Genomic DNA, 5812 nt, shown 5'->3' on the forward strand with positions numbered 1-5812 from the left:
TAGCCAGGATGGTCTCAATCTCCTGACCTCGTGATCCGCCCGTCTCGGCCTCCCAAAGTGCTGGGATTACAGGCTTGAGCCACCGCGCCCGGCCTGTGTTTCTAATAGAGACAGAGTTTTACCATGTTGGCCAGGCTGGTCTCAAACTCCTGACCTCAGGCGATCCGTCTGCCTCGGCCTCCCAAATTGGTGGGATTACAGGTGTGAGCCACTGAGCCCAGCCATTTGTTTTTATTTTCTGTGTTTATGATGCTTTGACATCTTTGGGGCCTTGCTGGCTAGGGAAAGACTTCCATCCCAGGGCTGGCTAATTCCCGGAGACAGCAAGCACCTTGCCTTCAGACCTGCCTCTCCTATGCAAACCAACCAATCCAAAGCCATGCCACAACCACCCTTTGTCTAATTCTCACATACCCAGCCGATATTTCCTTGCTGTTAAACACCTCTGGCCTCTACCCACTAGATGCCAGTAGCAACCCCCAAGTTGCAACACCCAAAAATGTCTCCAGACATTGCCAGATGTCTCCTGATGGGGGAAGGAGAGTGGTGGAAAGATCACCCCTAGTTGACAGTTACTGTTACAGATTTAAAAAATACAATGCAGGAATTAAAAATGTAATGGAGGAATCAGAATATAAAATTGAGATACGGAAACTAGGAGAGAAAAATAGGAAATTAGAGGATTAATCCAGGAGGTCCAATGTCTGATTAATAGAAGTCCCAGAAAGAGAAACAGAGAAGGAAAACAGGGAAAGGAAACTATCAAACAAGGATAAACAATAGATTTTGTAGAAGTGAATAACACACTTCCAGACTGAAAGAATTCCAAGAAAATATTTTAGAAAGGAAGGAAGAGAAAACCCAAGCCGAAGCATTTTCAGAGTACTCGGGACAAAGACAAGACCCTGACATCTTGTGCAGAGAAAAAGAAGTGACATACAGACACCCAGAATCAGAAGGTTATGGGGCTTTTCGGTAACAGTCCTGGAGTTCATGGAGCTCTGTGTGGGAGATTAATGGTGTCACAAATTCTTTGACATTCCTTCTATTGAGAAGTGAAGTCTAATCCCCTCCTCTTGAATCTGAGCTGGCCTTAGTGACTTGCTTGATCAACAGAATGTGGCAGAAATGCAGCATTCAGAAGCTTTGCAGCTTACACCTGGGCCTCTTGGGCCACTTTGCTCTTGGAACCTGGAGATACCTTGTTAGAAGTTCAACTACCCTGAGGCCGCCATGTTATGAGGAAGCCCAGGCTAACCATGTTGAGAGGCCTGTGCATTGAGGGACAGCAAGATGTCCAGCCAGTCCCCACTGTCCAACCCCTAACCTTTCACATAACCCCAGCTGAGGCCCCAGACACCATGGAACAGAGCTGAGCAATTCCTGGTATGCCCTATCCCAACTCTCATCCTATAGAATCAGGAAATACAATAATAAATTGTTGTTTAAGCCACTAAGTTTTGGGGCATTCTGTCAAGCAGCAGTAAATAACCAGAACACGACGCCTACAAAATACTGAAGACAAATAATCTCCAACCTAGAATTCCACACCCACCAAAATTGTCAGTCACGTATGAGAGCAAAATAAAAACATTTTTAGACACGCAAAGTGAAAAATGCTACCTCTTCTGCATCTTTTCTTGGGAAGCTACTGGAGAACATAATCCATTCTATGAAGGGAGTAAGCCAAGATAAAGGAAACAGAGAGATCAACACAGAAGAGAGGGAAAGGGGCACTGAGACCACAGCGGGTCCCGATGGGAAGAAGGGCTCAGCGAGCTTTCGAGGGCTGTCTACACACGTGGAAATAGAACTGATGGCGTGAACATTTCGAGGAGATGTACACCTCTGGCTAGGGTGAAGGGATGAACTTGTGATACCATGTAAAAAACTAAGCGAGCATCCGGGCACGGTGGCTCACGCCTGTAATCCCAGCACTTTGGGAGGCCGAGGTGGGCGGATCACAAGGTCAGGAGATGGAGACCCTCTTGGCTAACACGGTGAAATCCTATCTCTACTAAAAATACAAAAAAATTAGCCGGGCTTGGTGGTGGGCGCCTGTCGTCCCAGCTACGTGGGAGGCTTAGGCAGGAGAAAGGCGTGAACCTGGGAGGCAGAGCTTTCACTGAGCTGAGACGGCGCCACTGCACTCCAGCCTGGGTGACAGAGCGAGACTCCATCTCAAAAAAAAAAGAAAGAAAGAAAGAAAGAAAGAAGGAAGGAAGGAAGGAAGGAAGGAAGGAAGGAAGGAAGGAAAGAAAGAAAGAAAGAAAGAAAGAAAGAAAGAAAGAAAGAAAGAAAGAAAGAAAGAAAGAAAGAAAGAGAAAACTAAGCAAGCAAAACCAGTGACCATGCAGGAAAGGAAAGCTGTACTAGAAAGAATCCAGCAACGTCATTCACCAGTGGCTCAGCTGGGACCGTTCCCATGGTCGATGGACTACAGTCTTACTGTACGCACTGGGGAAGTGTGTTGGGCTGTAAGATAATAAAATCCTCAACTTTCACTTTAAGAAATTAACAGATAGGCCGGGCGCGGTGGTTCACACCTGTAATCTTAGCACTTTGGGAGGCCGAGGCAGGTGGATCACGAGGTCTGGAGTTTGAGACCAGCCTGGCTAACATGGCAAAACCCCATGTCTACGAAAAATACAAAAATTAGCCAGGCACAGTGGCGGGCACCTGTAACCCCAGCTATTTGAGAGGCTGAGGCAGGAGAATCGCTTGAACCTGGGAGGCAGAGGTTGCAGTGAGTCAAGATCACGCCATTGCACTCTAGCCTGGGTAACAGTGCAAGACTTGTTTCAAAATTAAAAAAAAAAGAAAGAAAGAAAGAAAAAGAAATCAACAGATAATGACTTAGCCCAGGAGGTCGAGGTTGCAGTGAGCCGAGATTTCGTCACTGCACTCCAGACTGGGTGACAGAGCAAGACCCTATCTCAAAAAAAAAAAAAAAAAAAAAAAAAAAATCTAAGAAAGTGATAATAAAAAAAATAAACAGATAATGTCTTAAAAATTATGAGGCTGGGCACAGTGGCTCACGCCTATAATCCCAGCACTTTGGGAGGCCAAGGCAGGTGGATCACTTGAGCTCAGGAGTTTGAGACCATCCTGGCCTACATAGCAAAAACCCATCTCTGCAAAAAATACAAAAATTAGGCCAGCATGGTGGCACATGCCTGTAGTTCCAGCTACTTGGGAGGCTTAGGTGGGAGGATTACTTGAGCCCGGAAGCTTCAGGCTGCAGTGAGCCATGAACGCATCACTGCACTCCAACCTGGGCGACAGAGTGAGACCCTATATCAAAAAAAATCAAAAAAAAAAAACAAAAAAAAGCAAAACAACAACATATTGTTAAATAACAGGCCAGGTGCGGTGGTGAATGCCTGTGGTCCTAGCTACTCGTGAGGCTGAGGTGGGAGAACTGCTTGAGCCCAGGAGTTTGAGGCTGCAGTGAGCCAAGACCTTGCCACTGCACTCCAGCCTGGGCAACAGAGCAAGACCCCATTGCTTAAAAAAAAAAAAAAAGGGAAAGGAAGGAAGGAAGGAAGGAAGGGCTGGACATGGTGGCTTATGCCTGTAATCCCAGCACTTTGGGAGGCCGAGGCAGGCGGATCACCTGAGGTCAGGAGTTCAAGACCAGCCTAGCCAACATGGTGAGAACACGTCTCTACAAAAAATACAAAAATTAACCAGGTGTGGTGGCATGTGCCTGTAGTCCCAGCTATTCAGGAGGCTGAGGCACAAGAATTGCTTGAACCTGGGAGGCAGAGGCTGCAGTAAGCTGAGATTGCACCACTGCACTCCAGCCTAGGTGGTGACAGAGCAAGACTGTCCAAAAAAAAAAAAAAAGGAAAGAAAGAAAGAGAGTGAGAGAGAGAGGGAGGGAGGGAGGGGAGGGGCCAAAGGAGATGAAAGCAGTTGCTTCTAGAGAGTGGATATTGGGGACGTGGGGTGTGGGTCAGGAAAAGGCCGGCTTTTGTTAGAAACCTTGTTGTATTGTTGGATATTTTGTTTGTTTGTTTTAAGGCTAGTCAAGTGAAGCAGTCTGAGTGGAGAAGGAATAAAGCGATCTGTAACTGGTTGTGATAAATTAGCTGTAAACACCACTGCACTTGGACCAGCCTGTTAGGTGTTTTTTGAGACACGTTCTTGCTCTGTCACCCATTCTGGAGTGCAATGGCGCTATCCTGGCTCACTGCAGCCTCAAACTCCTGGGCTCAAGCGATCTTCCCATCTCGGCCTCCTAAAGTGCTGGGATTACAGGTGTGAGCCACTGTGACTGGCCTATTTGATATTTTTAAAAATTAAATACCCATATTGCTGTGATAAGGTGAGCACTGTTACGGGGGAGTCCCAAGTAGCACAAACAATATGAGAGATGGCCTGGGCCAGGGAAGAAACAGGTATATTCCAGGAGTTCAGAGAAGGTCCCTATGGCTGGGTTGCAGGGAGACAGGTGGGGAATGATGGGAGGGAGGCAGGTTCAGAAATTTGGCAGGGCCACAGCATGCTCCACCCTGTGAAACACAGGAAGGATGTTTCATTTTATTCTAAGAAAAACAGAAAACAGGAAAACAGGTCATTTCAGAGGAGGGTTTTTTGTTTGTTTTGAGATGGAGTCTAGCTCTGTCTCCCAGGCTGGAGTGCAGTGGGGCGATCTAGGCTCACTGCAACCTCTGCCTCCCGGGTTCAAGTGAGTCTGCTGCCTCAGCCTCCCAAGTAGCTGAGATTACAGGCGTGTGCCACCACACCTAGCTAATTTTTGTATTTTTAGTAGAGACGGGGTTTTGCCATGTTGGCCAGGCTGATCTCAAACTCCTGACCTCAGGTGATCCATCCACCTCGGCCTCCCAAAGTGCTGGGATTACAGACATGAGCCACACACCGCACCTGGCCATTTCAGAGTTTTAAGCAGGGGCGTGGCAGGGACTAATTTCCTCTTAAGATCTTTCTGGTTGCTGTGTGTCGCCCGGCTGAACTGGGGGCAGCAGGGCTGGAGAGAAGAGGCAAGAGCAGGGCTGTAGTTTGGAGGCAGAATATTTGGGATTCATAGAATTTCATCTTCACAGCAACTCATTTTGCAGACGAGCAGACGGGCTGTTGCTGGGAGTGTTCTGCTGGGGCCCTCACAGCTGAAAGCGAGTGGGAATCACAGCCACTCTCCAAGCCCAAGGCCCTCGCCTCTCCCTGAAGCAGGGAGAAGGAGGCAGCCCTCCCGTGGCCCCAGGGCCCTAGCAAGAAGAGAAAACCCCAGTTCAGATGTGGACCCCAAAGCTTCAAAATGTTTACCCTGTTGACCTACTCATCCAACTAACATAAAATAAGAAGCTCTTTTTGCAGAAAGTTGTTCACCAGGAGTGATTATTTATAATCATGGGAAGCTGGAAGTGACCGTAACATGAAACACAGGCAATGATGAAGAAAGATGTGGACAAGCCCGGGGTGGAATGTTCAACAACTGTTAAACATTACGGCAATGAATAGCAAGAGACCCATGGAGGAAGCACCTCCTGCCTGCCAGAACTAGAGCCGGGCGCTAATGTAATGCTCACAAAAACCCTTGGAGGCCGCGTGTAATCCCAGCACTTTGGGCGGCCGAGGCGGGTGGATCATGAGGTCAGGAGTTCAAGACCAGCTTGGCCAACATGGTGAAACCCCATCTCTACTAAAAATACAATAATTAGCCAGGTGTGGTGGCAGGTGCCTGTAATCCTCAGGAGGCTGAGGCAGGAGAATGGCATGAACCCGGGAGGTGGAGGTTGTGGTGAGCAGAGATCGTGCCACTGCACTCCAGCCTGGGAGACAGAGCAAG

Source organism: Rhinopithecus bieti, unplaced genomic scaffold (genome assembly GCF_001698545.2).
Source record: "Rhinopithecus bieti isolate Rb0 unplaced genomic scaffold, ASM169854v2 scaffold_26546, whole genome shotgun sequence".
Taxonomy (NCBI): Eukaryota; Metazoa; Chordata; class Mammalia; order Primates; family Cercopithecidae; genus Rhinopithecus; species Rhinopithecus bieti.